Raw genomic sequence first — 20309 nt, 5'->3', positions numbered from 1 at the left:
CATGTGAACAAATCAATGTGGAGAACACCGCAAAGAAAAGTGGGGCTGGTCATTTAAGGTCTCCTGGAGATGACATTTGAATCAGACCCAAAGAAGGTGAGTCACGTTGATTAGTTCTGATTTGGGGATAGGGCAGAATGAGGATATTGAACAACTGGAGAAAGAATGAGAAAATAGCAGGTGTAAAGAAGGGAGCACGAGTGGCAGATTGAATGAATTTTTCTAAAGTAGATGGGTCAGGAACACTAAAGGAAGAAGCTGATAAAGAGCACATTAGAATTACCAGGGATCTATATATTTTTTAAGGCCAGGGTGCCAGAATAACTGAATCAGAAACTCTGGGAGTAGGGCATTTTTATAGGTTTATTGAGATATATAATTCACACACCACATAATTCATCCATTTAAAGTGTACAGTTCAGTGCTTTCAGTATAGAGCTATGCAACCATCACCACAATCAATTTGAGAACATTTTTATCACCCCCAAAGAGAAACTGTACCCTTAGCAGTCACTGCCATTATCCCTAATCCCTCTCAGTTCTAGGCAACCACTAATCTAGTCTGTCTGTATAGATTTGCTTATTCTATATAATTCATATCAGTGGAATCATGCAGTATGTGGCCTTTTGTGACTGGCTTCTTTCTTTAGCATTATGTGTTCAAGGTTTATCCATGCTGCAGTATGTATCAGCACTTTATTTTTTGGTGGCAGAAAAATATTCCATTATATGGGTATATACCTATACATTTTATTTATTCATTTATCAGTTAATAGACATTTGGATTGTTTTTACTATTTTGGCTTTTATGAATAATGCTGCTATGAGCGTTCATGTACAAGTTTTTGTGTGACATATGTTTTTGATTCTTTTGATATATACCTAGAACTGGAATTGCTGGGTCACGTGCTAACTCTATGTTTAACATTTTGAGAAAGTATCAGATTGTTTTTCGGAGCAGCTGCACCATTTTACATCCCCAGCAGCAACATATGAGGGTTCCAGTTTCTACGACTTTGTCAACTCTCATTATTATCTATCTTTTGGTAATAGTCACCCAAGTGGTTATGAAGTGCTATCTCATTGTGGATTTGATTTGTACTTCCTTGATGCCTAATGATGTTGGGCAACTTTTCGTATGCTTTTTGGCCATTTGTATATCTTCTCTGAAGACATGTCTGTTCAAATCTTTTGCCCATTTGTTATTGGTCTTTTTGTTATTGAGTTGTAATAATTCTCTATATATTCTAGATAGAAGTTCCTTATCAGATACATAATTTAGAAATATTTTCTCCCATTCTGTGGGAGTCTTTCTACTTTTCGAGCACAAAAGTTTTTAATTTTGATGAAGTTCAACTTACCTATTTATTTTTTTGTCATTTGTGCTTTTGGTATCATATCTAAGAAGGCTTGGCCTAAGTCAAGGTTAGGAATATTTACTCCTGTACTGTCGTTTAAGAGTTTTATAGTTTTAACTCTTACACTTAGGTCTCTGATCAATTTTTAGTTTATTTTTGTATATGGTGTGAAGAACTTTATTCTTTTTCCTGTAGGTATGTAGTTGTCCCAGTACTATTTGTGGAAAAAATCTGGTTTTCCTCTATTGAATTATATTGACATTCATGCGAAAAATCAGTTGAGTATAGCTGTATGGAGCAAATTTTGAAATCAGAAAGTATGAGTTCTCCAACCTTGTTTCCTCTTTTTCAAGAGTATTCCCTTGAATTTTCATATGAATTTTAGGATTAGCTTGTGGATGGGATATGGGTTTTTCAAATTCCCCAGGTGATTCTATTGTGTAGTCAGGATTGCAAACCACTAATATAGAACTGAGAGGAAGGCAAATAACATTTACTGATCAACTACTATGCATCTAGCTTTTGCACTGGGTAACTTACATTTTTTAAATCATTTGATCCTCACAGTAACCCTGTGGGACAGACACGATTATCTCCAATTACAGGTAATAAATCTGAATCTAACAAATGTTGTGTCGTCAATAGTTAGTAGTGATACTGAGATTTAACTAGGTTTTTGCATTAATTATGCTAACTCCCTTCCCAAGAAATGTAGATTAGATAAGCTGGAAACTAACTCTTGCACTCCTATGGCCTTTGGATCACTATTATACCATTCATAATATGTTAGAGTTTACCTGTATGCTTCTTCCGTTTGGAGAATGGGATTGGGTGGGGACGTTTCCAGCCAGAAGCAAAGAAGACAAGAAACTAAGTCCTGTTTTTTCAGTATGGCTGCATCATCATAAGGTATGTAGGAGGAACCTGACAAGAAATGAAGCTTGTTAGGCAGGAGGAGTCATGACGTTTCACAAATGACGGACTGTGATAAATATTTCCACCAGTACACAGGAGCATGAAAAAAAGAAGGGCAATCTGCTGAGTTTTTAATAAAGCTAAATTTACTTAAACTAGGTGACTTCCGGGGCTTCCCTGATGGCGCAGTGGTTGAGAATCTGCCTGCCAATGCAGGGTACAGGGGTTCGAGCCCTGGTCTGGGAAGATCCCACATGCTGTGGAGCGGCTGGGCCCGTGAGCCACAACTGCTGAGCCTGCGCGTCGGGAGCCTGTGCTCCGCAACAAGAGAGGCCGCGACAATGAGAGGCCCGCGCACCGCGATGAAGAGTGGCCCCCGCTTGCCGCAACTGGAGAAAACCCTCGCACAGAAATGAAGACCCAACACAGCCAAAAATAAATAAATAAATACTGCTTTAAAAAATAAAAAATACTTGACTTCTGAGATCATTTTCTTTCCTGGTGTGTCCATCCATGTTAAATATATTCTTGTTCAATTATGTAGAGAGAGTATAGACACTATTTGCTTTGCTTATTGCTCTCCCGAATAATAATAAAAAGTTTGCAACCTTACCTAAGTCTTCCAAAATTATTTTTTTTTCTGGTTCATGGAGTCCAAGTCTAGAAATCACACTATACTCAATAGGGAACTACTAAAGGATTTTGAGTGTGAAATGAAATGAAACCATATCTTTATGTGTAGTAAAGAGTGTAGTGTAGTGTAGTGTAGTAAAGGGCACCCTTTCAACAAATGGTGTTAGGACAACTGTGTATCCACATACAGAAGAATGGAGTCTGACCCTATCTCATACAATACACAGAAAGTAACAAAGTGGACAGACTGACTTAAATGGAGTAAACAGAACTATAACAGAACTATAAAACAGAACTATAAAACTCCTAGAAAAAAACACAGGAGCAAATTTTTGTGATCTTGGATTAGGCAATAGTTCCTTACACCTGGCACCAGAAGCATAAGCAACAACAACAGCAAAACAGATAAACTGGATTTCATCAAAATTAAAAACTTTTGTGCCTGAAAGAACACTGACAAGAAAATGAAAGACAGTCCACAGAATGGGATAAAATATTTGCGAATTATTTATCTGATAAGGGACTTGTATCTAGAATATGTAAAGAATTATTACAACTCAATAACAAAAAGACAAATAACCCAATTTAAACATGGGCAAAAGATTTGAATAGACATTTCTCCAAAAAAATGTATGAATGGTCAATAGCATATGAAAAGATATTCAACATCATTAGACATCAGAGAAATGCAAATCAAACCCGCAATGAGATACCACTTTCTAACCACTTGGGTAACTATTATCAAAAGATAGATAATGAGAGTTGGCAAAGATGGAGAAATGGGAGCCCTCATACATTGCTGCTGGGATGTGAAATGGTGCAGCTGCTCTGAAAAACAATCTGATAGTTTCTCAAAATGTTAAACATACAGATGTACATGTTCTAGTTACTTCACTTGAAGATAATGAAAACTTATATTCACACAAAAACTTGTACGTGAATATTCACAGCAGCAATGTTCATAATGGCCAAAAAGTGGAAACAACCCAAATGCCTGTCAAGTAATGAATGGATTAAAAAAATGTGGCATATACATACAATAGAATACTATTAAGCAATAAAAAGTACAGATAAATGCTACAACATGGGTGAACATTGTAAACATTATGCTAAATAAGTCAGTCAAAAAAGGCCACATATTGTATAATTCCACTAATATGAAATATTCAGAATAGGCAAATCTATAGAGACAGAAAGGAGATTGATTAGTGTCTCCTAGGGCTGGGGCAGGTATGAGGAGTGACTGCTAATGCTACAGGGCTTCTTTGGGGGCTGATAAAAATGTTCTAAATTAGGTCGGAATTGATACAAAACTTAGTGCATGTACTAAAACTCACCAAACTCTGTACTTTAAATTAATGAATAATATGATATGTGAGTTATAGCACAACAAAGTTGTTATAAAGAAAAAATGACAGGTTATTAAGTGTGAATGTGGAAGACAGGGTGTCAGAGACTGAAAGTGTACATAAGGAAACGAGCTCAAGAATGTAGGACAGTCCTAAGATGTGATAAGTAGGGCTTGAACTAACATAGTGGTAACGGGGATGGTACAGCGAGAACAAATGCAGGATTACAAGGAGGTCACTGGGCAGGCTCTCCCAGCATCATCCCTGATGGGTGGTGAAACATCACTTTATTTTAAAACAGCCAGAGCTGAAGCCTCTGTCCATCACTTCCTATCCTCCTGCTGGCCTAGTTGGAGCATCATTTTAATTCATTTTATTGTTTCTGAAGCAAAATGTACTTGTCTGCAACATCTATCCATTGTCTTTAATTCTGCCTTGTTAAAACAGATATGTTGCTGTGATAACTTTGGAAAACTTTGTTTAGTAAACGATCAGGATCTGTTGTGAATTATAGAATGTATACATGTTTGTACAATAAAGGTCAGAGAGATTAATTCTCTAATTAGAATTCTAGTTTTGAAAAACTAAACTGTTAATCAGATGTGCAGATGAAGGGATCAAACCCCCATGCGGTGTTGACCCAGCTCTCTCACCATGAATACATCTGGACTGTGCCTAAAAGGCCAAGCAGCCCCAGTGCCATGTGGGGCTTTACTGATGGCATCTCTCTGGAATACTGAGAAGGTACTATTGAGACTCCTGACAGTCAGCTTAATCGAGAGGTGACCCTTTCAGGCAACCTAACAATATGTCTACATTACACAGACAGAATTTTTCTCTTTAAGATTCCATTAAATATTTAACTAACAAACACCACTAAAGAAAAATACAACCAACAACATAGCTGTATCAAAATGGGAAATCAATCAGTTTTCAATCTTGTTTGGCAACACTCACCAAACCAGGCAGGCAGGAGACCTGTGGAAAGGGAGGGAGGGATGTTAGGCTTTGAGCCAGAGATGAAATTAAATCTTGTCGGCCCATCTATTTTAAAATCTGCATCACTTTCCATGTCCTGCAAAGGGAAAGACTGAGAGAGGCAGATGCCTGATGTCTCTTTTGTCTGGAGAATCCAGAGGTATCTCAGAAGTCATGCTGATGGTTTCCAGCACTTTCTTTAAAATGTTGCTCTTTTTACCTGTACAGTTTTCTCCAGGATTCCCCAAAGGAAGATAGTACTTAGGATTTCAGAGTCTCAGCATCACCCTGATGAAAAGGTTAGGCATATTTAGTAACCAATTTAATTTTCACACCCCCAAAGGAGTAGAAATAACAACGGTAATAACAATAATAAAAATATTTTACATTGATTTAGCAGGGTGCAATTACAAAGTACTTTGCATGTATTGCCTTATTTAATTTACCTAGTGGAGAAAACTGTACTGGTTTGACGGCTCAATATATGTTTTGTTTGATTTTATTATGAGAAAACGTGAAGCAAAAATTTTTCCTTCATAGAAAACTAAAGGCCATAGAAGGGATCTTAGCACAGCTTCTATGAGAGCGCTCAGTAATGTTCTTTCTTCCTCCTGCCCCTGCAAAGAGACTTTGGCTAAGAGTCAATGTTCCTGATACCTTCAGCAGGACTAGAGAATAGTAATGATTTCTTCCATTTTGTGCAGGAAGGACCCATTAAGCATCTCATGTCCAGGGAGAGGTAGAAGAGGCATGGGAGTGAGCATATTATGACCACGTTCCCCTTTCTCTAACAAGGCCCTTCATAGAAAGGAAGTACATTATCCTCTCCTGGTCTGCTATTTTGCCTCTAAGTAGACTGTAGACTTAATGTTGCAGCATAAGTTCTTATAGAAAACAGGGTAACATACTGGAATAAACAGGACCAGAGGTTTAACATGAAGCTAAGGAAGCTTGGACATCAGGGCCCCTTGCTTGCATGGAGTAAAGAAAAGGAACTAAATCTCCATGTCTTCAATAATTTGTTATGATTTATTTGGTCCTTCTAAATATTTCCTTTCATACCTAATGTGTATCTGTAATTTCATTTTTTTTCTTAAAGACCTTCATGGCCCCCAATCGTATAGACTTTAGGCTTCATATCACCTGGATCCATTCTTGCCGAGAATTTAATTCAAAATAATTATTCAGAAACCACAGCAAATGACTGTAACCTTCACAGCAAGGCCAGATTTGGATTAAATGCCAAATTAGTGGTAGATCCACTGGTGATACCAAACTGGTGAGATCCAAAGGTAACACGCCAGATTCAATTATGCAAAGTAAACGTGGCATCTTTATTTTTCTGAAATTGATCTAAACTTCATGAGTTTTCACCTTCCTCCTGGGTAGGAGAGAAACTTCACCTTGACAGTTCTGTTTCTTCTTTTTATTTCTATTTACAATACTCCTTTCTGGGAATTCCCTGGTGGTCCACTGGTTAGGACTTGGCACTCTCATTGCTGGGGCCTGGGGTTGGATCCCCGGTTGGGGAAGTAAGATCCCATAAGTCTCGCAGTGCAGCCAAAAAAAAAAAAAAAAAATACTCCTTTCTAGGAAAATGCTTGACCTGTTCAGAATTCTTCCCCTCCCCCTTTCTGTTCCCAAAGATGGTGTCTGGGTATATGGGGGTGGGGAGGAGGGTCCCTTGGTCCTGGTTTGGGGTGGGAGGGAGAGCTCCTCTGATCTCATTGATGATGCCCATGGTTTATTCTGGGCTCTCATTGGGTAAATTCACAGGGACTTGCCATGCTGGGAACAAAATGACTCCAACTGAAAGTACGCCTGCTTCAAAGCTTACCGCACATGCTCCTTCTGGTGTCTTCCAGAGCATAGGAGGAAACTTCTGGATAGCCTCTATACCACACATGAGTTGAGAAAGATCCTGGAGTGCTAAACACAGGCCATTTCTCTTTGGTGAGGCCACCACTGCAGTCTCTTCCCAGAGCACAACTGTCCCCCCTTTCCCGAGACATCAAGGCACATGTCTTCCTATTGGTTTCCCCTACCACTCTCTTCCTCTTTCTTCCCACAGAGAAATTCCTCAGAGAAAGGGGAGGCCCTTCCATTTTCTTTTCTCCTCTTGAATGAGCTTCCTCTAAGTCCTACCTTTTCTTCCTGGAACAATTAGCCTCGCAGCTCAGCTGACGTGTCAGAAAGTGTGTCCTCTCTACTTATAGAAAAAGCACAAGCATACCTGATTTGTGCTTCAGGCCTGGTTCTTCATGTGTTAATTGACGCTAACAGATTTTAGAAAATCCTTTTCATGTTCAACAGAGCCAGTTGTTAAAAACTATTGTCTTGCCACCTGTGCCAAAGATCTGACTAGCCAAAGCTGCATCTCAACTCTCCCTTGACCTTTGCAATCCTGCCCTAACAATCCTAATCCTCCCTGGGGCAGATGGATGCCTCTGGAACAATATAGGGGTGTGCACAAAGGAAGGAAGAGGAAAAGAGCACATTAATTCAGAATTGTTATCTCTACCATTTAGACTACTGAAAGTCCTTTTTTAAAAAGATTTTCTTTTGAAAGTGTTTCTATTTTGAGCAGTGTTGTATTTTATTTCAGTTATTGTTCTAAGTGAGAGTTTGGTATTGTGATATACTTAGAAACTAGTCAGATAAGTACATATTCATATTTGGTTAATAAACAATTTTGTTTTTAAAGAAAAGATGACTTCTTCGGATAGTAGGCATGAGGTAATAGTAAATGGCAGGTGCCATCGGGATCCCTAGAGGCTAAATTCCAAACAGCAAGTATCTCCCAGATTCTGAACCAAAATAGTGACATGCTATATCTATGTATCTGTCTATTCAACCATGCATCCTTGCATCCATCTATCTATCTATCTATCTCAGACTGGCTTGATATACAAAGCAGCTTTCAAGGGGGTGTGGCTTAATAACTGGAAGGTAAAGAGCAATTCATACTCAAAACATCCCCAAAATAGAGGGATGACGGCAAGAACTTCCTAACTAGTCTTCCTGCTTCTACCCTTTCTCCCTATAGTTTATTTTCTATACAGAAAGCAGAACGTTTCTTATAAACTTGAATACCCCTCCAGTGGCTTCTAAACCAGACTCAGAGTAAAAGCTCACCTTCTTTACGATGTCCCATCAGGTCCCCCATCTCCTATTTCCTGCTTCCTCTCACTCCATTCCAGCCACACTGGTCTCCTTGCTGTTCCTCCCACCCTTCCACACACTCCTGCCCCAGGGCCTTTCCCATTACTGGAATACCCTTCCCTGAGATACTATGCAGTCTTCCCTCATTTCTTTCCACCCTGTTGAAATGTCACCTAACCAGAAAGTTTTTGCTAAACCACTCTAAATAAAATGAGTCCTCTCCTTGCCTTACCCATCATGCTTTCTCTTGTACTGTTTCATTCTTCTTCCTAAAACTTACTAGCTTTGTCAGAATTAATTTTTGGTCTCTCTTCATTGGAAAATATACAGCATGAGATGGGATCTGCTTTCTTTATTACCGAATGCCCAGCCCCTGATGTAGTACCTGAACAAAGCAGACCAGGAACTACTCTAGGTCAATTAAGTGACCAACTCATCCAGTTTGCTTGGAAATTTCTCAGGGTTATCTGTGAAAATTTCACATCTTTGGAACCCATTCTGTCTCAGGAAATCCCGGAGAGTTGGTCACCCTACTCTCAATAAATTGTTGTTGAATGAAAGAAAGGAAAAAAAGAAAAGAATGAAGACAGGGAAGGAGGGAGGGAGCTAGGAAAGAATGGAGAGGGGGAGAGAGAGAAAAAGAGTCAGGGAAAGGATTAATATCTCCTGATTATTTATGTGGAAAGTAGAAGAGGAATTTTTGTACTGTTTTTAGGGGCGGTCTGGATCAAATTAAATATGTTCTTAAAGCCTTGAGACCCTTTTTTTCTGGGTTTTGAGGCTTCACAGTGCTACAATGCATCTGATTGGAATTTCAATTCCAGGTTTATTATACTGTGCAAGTTGGTGTAGGCCCTATAATTACACATATTCATGGGAGCAGTCATGACCTTACTTTTGATGTGACTGGCAAAGTAAGATACCAACAAGAGAACAGTAATCAAAGAAACAGGGGAGGTACCGATTGTTATTTACCTATGACATTTTACTAGAAAAACTCAAGCAAAATGAAAGACTGTTTCCAATGATGTACTAAAACTAACAAAACAATATTATAAAATGCCATTTTTTCTTTCCATTTACACAATAAAACATTTTAAAGCTGCACAACTTGGCAGTCACACCACCATATATAATAATGTCCTAATGTGAAGGTACTTAATAATATTGCAGTTTTAATTCCTTTGATATTTCAAAGATATCCTTTGAACAGCCCAAATCAAATCAAACTTGTGCTTATGGGAGATAGGTACTTCTCATGAATCCTTATATTGTGGTACCAAGAACCTACTATGTCTCTTCTAGGTGCTTTTCAGTTATTTACCTCAACAATTTTTCAGCCTGTCTCAGGTGGGTGTGTAAATTTGTAATCAGTTGTGGAATGTGATGAGGGAGGACCTGCCTTCCTAAGCTTGGAACTGTCAATTGGGTGTCAGGACCGCCCGTTCTCTATTGAGTATCTGTTTTATTTGACTTAAGCAAATATTTATATACCTCTGTGCCTCAGCAGCTGCATCTGTTTGGTAAAAATAAGATTATTGCCTCTTGAGGTCTTACGACAAAGGGAGAAGAGGCTTTAGATATTAAAGAAAGGAAGAAAACTCTTGAAACTCAAGACAGGAATCACACATTATTTTGTATCCCCAGTGCCCGCAGAATGCCTGGATAACTCTCGCAGTGGGCATTAGGAGGTTGCTTACCTATTATGTCATCCTATCCCGTAAGCCCTCCTGTGAAGCGGGTGTTATCACACCCTCCTGTGAAGCTCAGAGAGATTCAGCGCTTGCCCAGAGCTCAGAAGGCAAGTATAAGTTAGAGGCATGATTTGAACCCTGCCTTCCAACCACAGTCTGGTACTCATTCCAGGACACCTGTGCATTTTCTCCAGCAATTGAACTGATTTATATGCTAAGCATTTCACCTTGTTTTAACACACCAAAGCTCATGTACAAAAAATGTTATGGAAGGTTTGTGCCCAAGCCCGCTTCCGTATCACGTGTGTACTTTCTTCCTGGCACTCTCTCAGACCATCTCTATCCCAGCGTGAGTGTTGTCTATAAACCCTGTGTGGTCGCGTTGTAATTTGGAATCTCTACAGGAGCCCAACATCATTGAACCAATGCATGGGTTAACACCTACTTCGACACACACAGCCATTCCCTTCCTATACTGGCAGTTTCTACCCAGCCAAACCATAGCAGACTGAGGTTCTACATACGGAGAGGGGGCAATGGAAAGGCACAACGGAGACACCGACCCGCTGCACATTACTTAGCATGCAGGTGCATTAATGAGCACTTGCTTCAAATCCCAGGTTTGCCAAGAGTGTCTCTGTTCGCATATCAAAGCAGTCATCTCGTGTGTGAGTGGAAATGTTAGTAGTATTCATTCCTGCCTAAATATTTCCTGGAACCCTTTACGAAAGATTCATTTTCCAAATGGATTTTGTTAATTTAATTTATTGTGTTCTTGTTGCAGCTAGAAACCTAGAGGTAAATTGAGAAGAATAAATGGGTTAAACTGCCCCAGGGGACGGCTTGTCTGTGGAAGCATCCCAGGCGTACAGAATGGACCTTAATGAGTACTGCTTGTCAAAGGATCTGATATGCATTTTGCAGAATAAAATAACTTCTTTTTCAGCAGTTGATAAACCATTCTTTAGGGAAATGAATGAAGGGCATATACTACTCTCTCGGCTGCCCAAATATACTCTTGTTTGAAGTGAAGGCAGCAAAAACAATACAATAAAAAAAATAATAAAATACAGGTTTCTCTATTTTCAGGTTACCTTTTGCTTCCAAGACATATTGTATTGTATTTGTACAAAACAAAGTTCAGTATATGCAAGGAGGAGAAAGTACTCCAGCCTGAAAATGGATTTCAGCCTGGCAAAAATGAATTAATAGAAACATGGCAAGTCAGTTATTTAACCCAGTTCAGGGGCTGCCAAATTAACCTTGTGTGAGCTGAGACAACTAAAGAAAATTCTGTTTGTTCTGCTGCAAAATTAGCCCAGGCAAATCAAAACAAGACTCCTAAGCAAATCAAAATGACACTTTCAAAATAAAATCATGTTAGTATGGATTGCAAATGCAACTTTATTAGCAAGTCAACTTTAGAAGTGCAGTCTGAATGTGAAAACCTGACTGCTTGAAAAAAAAAAACAAGTAATAACTGGCCTAATAAGACTACAATTACGATCATGTAGGACAGCATCTAGGGAGCTTCTTCCTGCTTATTCTCACCCTGTATATTGTTTATGGCTGCAGGTTAGGTTATATCCCTAAATATCATACTTCTCACCAGAAACAGCACTGAGTAATTGGATGCTGCAGGACAATGTTCAATACTGACTCATTTTGATTAGACCCATATTTTATCGCTTGTGCTATTAGCATCAGATTTTTTTTTTAAGCCATGAAACTTCTGTGTTCTTGGATTTGATGTTCATAAAATGAGGGAACTCAGTTCCTAACCTCTACTTTTCAAGAATCAAGTGACTTAGTATCTCAGCCATGTCTAGGTGGTCCAAATCACTGATCATTTTTGATCTGAGGCTAGATGTGAACCCAATCCATTTTCTGTAATGAAGCAGCAAAGTTAAAGAAGGGCTGAGCCACGCTCTGAACTATGGAAGTAATGGATCTAATAGTTAATTCAGTCATTTCTGAATAGTGTGCACTCATATTGGTTGAGTTAATAATGTCCATCTTAAATCAATATGAAATTTAAACCTTTATAGAATATCTTTATGAAAATATTTTAATAAAATATAAACCTTTATGAAATACCATTAAAATGTATGTATAGTAACGGGCAATTCTTCACCTGTGCTTTGGATCCTCTGCCCTCAGACCAAGGGTCCTTATTTTGCCTCCCTCCTTCTCTCCCTCCTCCCCTTGTTCCCTCCCTCTTTCCCTCCTTCCCTCCTTCCCTCCCTCCTTCCCTCTTTTCCTCCCTCCTTCCCTCCTTTCCTCCCTCCTTCCCTCCTTCCCTCCCTCCCTCCCTTCCTTCCTTCCTTCTCTCCTTCCTTCTACACCTTCAATTATTTCTCTGTACTGTTGATTTTTCTCCATACAGCCTATGAGTTGCTTAATTCCATCCATTTTTTCTTATTTTTTATTTTCTCAATCCCATGTTCTCCTGTGTTTACTGTGATAAAGCTCTTCAATACTTCATATTAAAGTACTTCAAAGAGGTGTGCACATTCCATGTTTCTCTCCCTAAGTTTTCATTTACTCTGTAACCCATATGGCTGTTTTTTCTTACTACCACACCAATAAACTTACCAATGACATTCTATGTTGCTGAAGTACATAGACATTTTCTGTTTTTTAAACTACTCTTTCTGGGACATTTGACATATTTCCATTTATCAAAGTGCTCTCTTTTTTGCCTTGGAGGACACCACTCTTTTTCATCTCCTTTGTTCTTTTTTCATCTCCTTCTATGGATTTTCTTCTTCTTAATCCAGAAATATTCTCCCTAGGACTTTTTTTTTTCCCCCTGGGTTCTCTTCTTCTCATTTTGTTTGTAGTCCTTAGGTGACTCCAGCCATGCTCATGGCTTCAGGTACCACTTAGGTATTTGTATTCTTGGCCTATGCCTGCTGAGATCCAGACCCAAATATCAGTTTTCTGCTAGATGTCTCTACTTCAGTACCCTTGAACAAAGCTAAAACTCAAACTGCCTGAAACTGAACATATTCTCCTTTCTCCCAAAAGTGTCCTTGGCTTATTTTTCCTAAAGATCAAAGATGATGCACATCCTTGGTGATGAACAAGGCTCCTTCCTATTCAGGCCTAAAGCCAGAATCTCAGTTATTTAAGATTCTTCTTCCTTGTTTACCACATTCAATTTTATGCCAAATCTTATCTATCCTACCTCATATCTATACACTTCTCCCCATTTCCACCGCTTTTTAATTCTCTCTCCACTGAATTATTAAAATATTTTCTGAAATATTATCTCTACTTCTGATATGGCCTCCTACTAAATGCAAACCCGATCACATCACACCCCTGATAAACATCTCTCACCCTGAAAAAAATCTCTCAGAACCCACCTGTATTAGTCAGGGTTCTCCAGAGAATATCTATCTGTCTATCTATCTATCTATCTATCTATCTATCTATCTATCTATCTATCTATCTATTATCTATCTATCTATCTATCTATCATCTATCTATCTATCTATCTATCTGTCTATCTATCTATCTATGTATCATCTATCTATCTGTCTATCTATCTATCTATGTATCATCTATCTATCTATCTATATCTATTTGTCATAAGATATTGACTCACACAGTTATGAAGGCTGAAAAGCTGAAGACTCAGGAAAGCTGGTAGTGTAGTTCAAAGACCTGAGAGCTGGAGAGCCAATGGTGTAGATTCCAATCTGAGTCTGAAGGCCTAACTACCAGAAGTGCTGAGCAAAGGAGACAGATGTCCCAGCTCAGTCAGGCAGAAAGTGAATTTAACCCTCCTTTGCCTTTTTGTTCTAGTCACACCCTTGGTGGATCGGATAATGCCCACCCACATTAAAGAAGGTCATCTCCCTTACTCCAATTCAAATGCTAATCTCTACCAGAAGAAGAAGCAGGCCTTCCTGTTCAATTTTTTGGAATAGTGTGAGAAGGATAAGTAGTTATTCTTCTTTAAATGTTTGATAGAATTTTCCTGTGAAGCTGTCTGGTCCTGGTTTTTTGTTTGTTGGGAATTTTTTGATTACTGATTCAATTTCATTACTGGTAATTGGTCTGTTCAGATTTTCTATTTCTTCCTGACTCAGTCTTAGAAGGTTCTATATTTCTAGGAATTTAGCCATTTCTTCTAGGCTGTCCCTTTCTTCTTTGTGTCCAGAAGCATGCTCACAGACACACCCAGAAATAATGTTTAACCAATTATCTGAGCATCCCTTAGCCTAGTCAAATTGACACATAAAATTAACCATCACACCCACTATTTCTATTATAGAACTTCTATAGACATTTTCTTAGTGCTTACCATGGGTTTTATGTAAAATATAACAATCTATTTTAAGCTGATAACAACTTAACTTCACTTACATACAAAAACTACACATTTACCTCTTCCCACACATTATATGTTACTGATGTCACATTTTACATCTATTTTTATTGTATATTCATTAACATAATCTTATTTATAGTTATTTTTGATACTTTTGCCTCTTTTCCTCTTATACTAGAATTAAAAGGGATTTATCCACCATCCTTTCAGTAGTACAGTATTCTGTATTTGTTTATATATTTACCTTTACCAATGAGTTTCATACTTTCTTATGCTATCACGTTGCTGTTTAGTGTCCTTTTGCTTCAAGCTGCAGAACTCCCTTTAGCATTTCTTGTCAGGCAAGTCTAGTATTTGTCTGAGAAAATCTTTGTCATCTCTCCTTTATTTTTGAATCACAATTTTGCCAGGTATAATTCTTGTTCAGCAGGTGTTTTTTTCTTTCAGTACTTTGAATATATCATCTTGCACCCTTCTAGCATGCAAGGTTTCTGCTGAAAAATCTGCTGATAGTCCCATAGGTGTTCCTTTGTATATGACAACTCAATCTTGTCTTGCTACTTTAAAATTACCTCTTCATTTTTGACTCTTGACAATTTGATTATACTGTGTCTTGGTGTGGATTTTGGGAGGTTCATCTTTTTTTTGGATCTTTTGAGACTCCTGGATCTGAATGTCTATTTCCTTCCCCAAATTTGGGAAGTTTTCAGCCAATATTCTTTTGAATGATTTCTTCCCCTTACTCTCTCTTCTCCTAAATAATATATACATTATACTCCCATAATGTGTATACAGGTCGGCTTATGGTGTCCCATAAGTCCCTTAAGCCATTTCTACTTTTTCACTCTTTTTCCTTGTTGTGCACCCACTATTTCTAGACCCTAGTTTAGCAGATGAAACTTTTCTTTAACCTGTCCTGAACTTCTCTCCTACCTGCATGGCTTCCTCCTATGTCTACTGATACAACAAACTACTTTTACTCTCACAAGTACCTTATGTTTTTGTTTTGTTTGCTTGTTTTTTTACCAGTCTGTGCCTTCTCTTTGCCCTGGGGAAACTTCCTATATCCCAACCGCCTTCTTCTTATAGCTATCTCCTGCTTATTCTTCAAACATTAGATCCATCATCCCCTCCACTGGAAACTCTGGTTTACAACCTCTCTCCAGTTCACATGTCCTTCTCTTAGCACTTACTAAACTTTACTGTGGTCATTAATGGTAATGTTCTATTTGCCTTCATATGCCTTGAACTTTTCATGCTACCTAGCTCTTGTGAGATGTTCAGTAAATGTTTTTAGAATAAATGAACAAAAAAAAGGTGAATAAATGACTGAGTCCCTCTTGATTCCTTGGACCAGAAAATGTGGGCTACTTCTGTATCCATCTACTTTTAAAAGAGGTAACATCTACATTTATAAAGCCTAGTATCCTCATACCAGTTTAAGGGTTTTCACAGCCATGATTTTATCAAGGTTGTAGAACTGAATCCTCTCTCTTTAAAAAAAAAAAATCATGTTTTGTTAGGGGACTGTGTTTAATTCTTCACTTCTATTAACCTCTGTTTTAAATCTTCAGAGCGCTAGAAGTGTTTACTATATTAGAAATGCAAAGGATTCATTTTCCTGGATAAAAGAATAGAAAAGGATAGCTAGAATTGTATATAGGAAAGAAAGGTCCACTGTGCATGAGTAAGTGAGTTGGTGCTCTTTATTTACCATATAGAAAGAGCGACTGAATTCATTATCATCCTATTATGTACGTGTTAATTCAAAACCACTGTGGCACTCACTATATAGTTAGTACTGTTTGGTTCTGGTGGTTTGCAAGGTAATGATTTATGCAAATTCCACATGACTTTCTTAATTCTCTTATTAAGAAAAAAGAACATTTCTATGTTCTCTTGTAGTAACTCTCTTAGAAGAAATTCTTCCCCTTTTAATCAAAATACATAATAATAACATCACTTTGAAGCTTCTATTGTTATCGTATGTTAGGCTTTTTTTTTTTTTTATCAAGCAAGCTATATTTTTCTCATGGAAAAGTGATACTTTTCAACAAAAAATCAGCCAGAATTTTTACTGTAATTCTCTTTTCTTTTTATTTATTTTTTTATTGAGGTATAGTTGACATACAATATTATATTAGTTTCAGGTGTACAACATAGTGATTCTACATTTATATACAGTACAAATTGATCACCACAGTAAGTCTAGTAACCATCTGTCACCATGCAAAGTTATTATAATATTGTTGACTAAATTCTTATGCTGTACATTATGTCCTCTGACTTATTTATTTTATAACATGAAGTTTGTACCTCTTAATCCCCTTCACCTATTTCATCCAGCCTCCTCAACCCCCTCACATCTGGTGACCAGCAGTTTGTTCTCTATATCCATTTATATGTTTGTTTATTTGTTTTGTTTGTTAGATTCCACATATAAATGAAATCATATGGTATTTGTCTTTCTCTGTTTGACGTATTTCACTTAGCATAATACCCTCTAAGTCCATCCATGCTGTCACATATGGCGGATTTCATTCTTTATTATAGCCAAGTAATATTCCATTGAATATATATGTACTATATCTTCTTTATCTATCCCTCTATCAATGGATACTTAGGTTGCTTCTATACCTTGACTATTGTAAATAATGTTGCAACAAATGCAGGGGTGCATATGTTTTTCTTTTTCTTTGTAATTTTATTTTATTTTTTATTTTATATTGGAGTGTAGTTGATTAACAATGTTGTATTAGTTTCAGGTGTACAGCAAAGTGATTCAGTTATCCATATACATGTATCTATTTTTTTTCAAATTCTTTTCCCATTTAGGTTATTACAGGGTATTGAGCAGAGTTCCCTGTGCTATGCAGTAGGTCCTTGTTGGTTATCTGTTTTAAATATAGCACTGTGTACATGTCAATCCCAAACTCCCAGTCTATCCCTGCCCCCCACCAACCTTCCCCCCAGTAACCCTATGTTCGTTCTCTAAGTCTGTGAGTTTGTTTCACATGAAAAGATGCTTAACATTGCTAATTATTAGAGAAATGCAAATCAAAACTACAATGAGATATCACCTCACACCAGTCAGAATGGCCATCATCAAAAAGTCTACAAACAATAAATGCTGGAGAGGGTGTGGAGAAAAGGAAACCCTCCTACACTGTTTGTGGGAATGGAAATTGGTACAGTCACTATGCAGAACAGTATGGAGGTTCCTTAAGGAACTAAAAGTAGAGCTACAATATGATCCTACATATGTCTTTTCTAAATTGTGCCCTCTTTTTCTTTAGATAAATACCCAGAAACAGAGTACCTGGATTGTATGGTAGCTCTATTTTAATTTTTTTGAGGAACCTTAATACTGTTTTCTATAGTGGCTGCACCAATGTATATTCCCATCAATAGTGCACCAGGGTTCACTTTTCTCCACATCCTCACCAACACTTGTTATTTGTTGTCTTTTGATGATAGCCATCAGGTATGAGGTGATATTTCATTATGGTTTTGATTTGCATTTCCCTGATGATTAGTGATGTTGAACATCTTTTCCTGTGTCTGTTGGCCATCTGTATGTCTTCTTTGGTAAAATGTCTATTCAGATCCTCTGCCAATTTTTTTTTTGATGTTAAGTTGTGTGAGTTCTTTGTACATTTTGGTTATTAACTCCTTATCAGATATATAATTTGCAAATATCTTCTCTCTTTCAGTAGGCAGCCTTTTTGTTTTATTGATAGTTTCCTTTGCTGTGCAAAAGCTTTTTATTTGATAAAGTCCCATTGTTTTTTCTTTTGCTTCCCTTGCCTGAGGAGACATATCCAAAAAAATATTGCTAAGAATGATGTCAGAAAGCATACTACCTATGCTTTCTTCGAGCAGTTTTATGGTTTCAGGTCTTACATTTAGGTCTTCAGTCCATTTTGAGTTTATTTTTATATATGGTATGAGAAAGTAGTCCCATTTGATTTTTTTCATGTAGCTGTCCAGTTTTCCTAACATCATTTGTTGAAGAGGCTATCTTTTCCCCATTGTATATTCTTGCCTCCTTTGTGATAGATTAATTGACCATATAAATATAGGTTCATTTCTGGGCTCTCTGTTCTCTTCTATTGGTCTGTCTGTTTTTCTGCCAGTGTCCTACAGCTTTGATTACTATAGCTTTGTAGTATAGTTTAAGACCAGGGAGTATGATACCTCTAGCTTTGTTCTTCTGCTTTAAGATTTCTTTGACTCTTAGTCTTTTGTGGTTCCATACAAACTTTAGGATCATTTGTTTCAGTTTTGTGGAAAATGTCATTGGTATTTTGATAGGGATTGCATTGATCTGTAGATTGCTTTGCCTAGTATGGATATTTTAATAATAATCAGTCTGTCAATTCATGATCACAGTGTCCATCTTTTCATTTTTCTGTGTTGTCTTTAATTTCTTTCATCAATGTCTTATAGTTTTCAGAGTACATGTTATTCAAACCTCCTTGACTAAATTTATTCATAGGTATTTTATTTTTTTTTGATGCAATTGTAAATGGGACTTATTTCTTAATTATCTCTCTCTGGTAGTTCATTGTTAGTATATAGAAACACAACAGATTTCTGTATATTGATTTTGTACCCTGCAACTTTACTGGATTCATTTATTAATTTAAATCCTTTATTTGATGGAGTCTTCAGCATTTTCAACATATAGTACTGTCATTTGCAAATAATGACAGTTTTACTTCTCCCTTCCAATTTTGATGCCTTTCATCTCTTTCTTGTCTGATTGCTGCAGCAAGGACTTCCATTACTATGTTGAATAAAAGTGGCGAGAGTGGGCATCCTTGTCTTGTTCCTGAACTTAGAGGAAAAGTTTCAGTTTTTCACTGTTGAGTATGATGCTAGTGGGTTTGTCATGTATTACCTTTATTATGTTGAGGTATATTCCCTCTATACCCACTTTGTTGAGGTGGGTTTTATTGAATGCTTTTTCTGAATCTATTGAGATGATTGTATGATTTTTATCTCTCATTTTGTTAATGTGCATCACATTGATGATTTGTGGATATTGACCACTCTCGCATCCCTGGAGTAAATATCACTTAATTATGTCATATGATCTTTTTAATGTATTGTTAAATTTAGTTTGTTGATAATTTGTTGAGAATTTTTACATCTATGTTCATCAGTATTATGGAAAAGTAACTTTCCGTTTTTTTTTTTTTTTTTGCATTGTGTTTATCTGGTTTTGGTCTCAGGGTAATGCTGGCCTCACAGAATGAGCTTGGAAGCATTTTGTCCTCTTCATATTTTTTGGAATAATTTGAGAAGGACAGGTATTTACACTTCTTTAAATGTTTTGTAGAATTTACCTGTGAAGCTGTCTGCTCCTAGATCTATTTATCATTATATAATACCCTTTGTCCCTTATTACAGTCTTTGTTTTAAAGTTTATTTTATCTGAGATAAGTATTGCTACCCCAGCTTTCTTTTTGTTCTCATTCACATGGATATCTTTTTCCATCCCTTCACTTTCAGGCTGTGTGTGCCTTTTGATCTGAAGTGAGCCTCTTGTAGGCAGCATATAGATGGTCTTGGGTTTTTTATCCATTCAGACATCTTGTCTTTTGATTGGCATATTTAGCCCATTTACACTTAAAGTAATTATTGATAGGTGTATACTTATTGCCATTTTATTAATTGTTTTCTGGTTGTTTTTATAATTCTTCTCTGTTCCTTTCTTCTTCTCTTTTCATGTTATTTATGACTTTCTTTAATGCTATTTGTGTTTTCATTTCTCTTTATTTATTGTATATCTGTAATGGATTTTTGGTTTGTGGTTACAATGAGGTTTCTATATAACAACCTATGTGTATAGCAGTCTATTTTTAAGTTATGG

General features: G+C 37.2%; 1 protein-coding gene across 2 annotated transcripts in view; it reads left to right on the top strand.

The window, feature by feature from the left end:
- ST6GALNAC3 (ST6 N-acetylgalactosaminide alpha-2,6-sialyltransferase 3) overlaps window positions 1-20309 on the top strand; it is a 550290-nt gene that overhangs the window by 465606 nt on the left and 64375 nt on the right. The gene's annotated exons all lie outside the window — the stretch shown is intronic.

Source organism: Balaenoptera physalus (assembly GCF_965194825.1).
Source record: "Balaenoptera physalus genome assembly, chromosome: 1".
Taxonomy (NCBI): domain Eukaryota; kingdom Metazoa; phylum Chordata; class Mammalia; order Artiodactyla; family Balaenopteridae; genus Balaenoptera; species Balaenoptera physalus.
Note: the sequence above shows the minus strand (reverse complement) of the source record. Positions and strands in the feature narration are given on the sequence as shown.